The 1759-nt window shown below is 26.8% G+C and overlaps 1 protein-coding gene across 11 annotated transcripts in view; it reads left to right on the top strand.

Annotated features, from left to right (window-relative positions):
* The window catches only part of ClC-c (chloride channel protein 3), a 51931-nt gene that overhangs the window by 34294 nt on the left and 15878 nt on the right, over positions 1 to 1759 (top strand). The window lies entirely within an intron of this gene.

The following is a 1759-nucleotide window of genomic DNA, read 5'->3' as shown; positions in this document are numbered from 1 at the left end:
GAGAGAGAGAGAGAGAGAGAGAGAGAGAGAGAGAGAGAGAGAGAGAGAGAGAGAGAAAGTTTATATAAATACGTTGATTAAAAAATAAAAATAGAAACCCTACAAAATGGGTGGAATAGTGGTATATATAATAAACTAAGAGAAAATCTACTTCATACGGTCAACTAGCCTCTTCCCACAAAAATAAGATCAGACTAGTACATATATATATATTATACTAGTCTGATTTTATTTTATTTTATCATTTATATTTTTCTAGTTATATTGTTTGATTTTATTTTTTATTTTAACAAGGTCGTTATTTTGTTTGTACTAAGCCCTGAAGAAGGCCTGAGCTGAGGCCGAAAAGTTGGCACAATAGAGTAAAAACAATTTATTAGTATTCTTCAATCCTAAATGCTCTCCACCATTTTTTCCTCATATTAATCCAAGTTCAATTATAAACACATCATACAAATTAATTTCTCATTCTAGAGACATCACAAAAGAATTCTCAAAATCAGATAAAATTACATAGGTATCTTTTAAAACGATGGTTGAGACGAGATGTCTCTAGAATGAAGCCTTGTTTATTTTTATTTTTAGATTAATAAAACTGTATTGTTCATTTTTTTCGGAGTTACTAGGTATCACTGCTTGAGTGATAATATTTTTATCTTTACTTTATATATGTTGATATATAAGTTTTGAACTGTATTATAAATCATATTAGCTATAATTGGTTTAATCATACATAATCAATCTAAAATATAAAAATAGTTTTTAAACAAGAAAAAACTTATTATAAAGAGATGGTCTGGACTATGTTCTAGAAAAAAGTCAAGAAATAGTTTCAATGATTTATTTATACCCAATGTTTAGACCTACACTACAGGTCTTCATCAGGGCTAAAATAAAATGATACAGGGTAGGAAAAGTTAATGTAAAAGTATAAATGTGGTGACAAGTAAATATATATAACAGGTATAAAGCTGTAGATGTTAAAAGACATCATTGTAAACAAATTAACATAAATCATGAATCTAAGTTGTAAGGCAGTTGAATATGAATACCTAAAAGATATATTCACTGACGTAATAATGAGTAATGAACTTATAAAACATAATGATCTATTAATTAATAAGGAAGATATATTAATAGATTATATATATTTAGTCTTATGTGAATATATATTCTAAAAGATTATTCTTGTTTAGTGAATAGATCTGTTTGTTAATATGTATGCTCTTTTTTTGTCAGTTCATTACTCATTACTGTGTCAGTTAATATTTCTTTTTGTTGTTAATCATTAACTTGCTTACTGTTTTTATTTATATTAAAAATTAAATTCAATATGGTCTGACCAGATGACAACATCTATCGGTCGGTGCCAAAATAACACATAAAAGTGATAGACATAAGTGAAATGTAATTATTACAATTTTGACTATTAGGGCATTGTGGAGGTTATGCAATTTTTAAGCTATATTAGTACAATATGAATTGATTTAAAGTGATACGACTATTTAATTTAATTAACAACTACTAAAATGAAGGTAAAGTAAAATATAAAAATAAAGTAATAATTATTTTTAAAAAATTAAATAATAATAAAGATAATGAGGTGTAGATAGTTGACTGTAGATTAATGATTGGAGAAGTTTGTCGGGGGGTGCGGTTAGCAAAGAACAACATAAATAAACAAAACCATATTTATTTATTTTATGCCGACGTTTCGACCTGAGTTTCAGGTCTTCATCAGGGCTATAGAACAAAAGAG

The sequence above is a fragment of the Halyomorpha halys genome, unplaced genomic scaffold (genome assembly GCF_000696795.3).
Source record: "Halyomorpha halys isolate HHAL.00 unplaced genomic scaffold, Hhal_1.1 Scaffold78.1, whole genome shotgun sequence".
Taxonomy (NCBI): Eukaryota; Metazoa; Arthropoda; class Insecta; order Hemiptera; family Pentatomidae; genus Halyomorpha; species Halyomorpha halys.
Note: the sequence above shows the minus strand (reverse complement) of the source record. Positions and strands in the feature narration are given on the sequence as shown.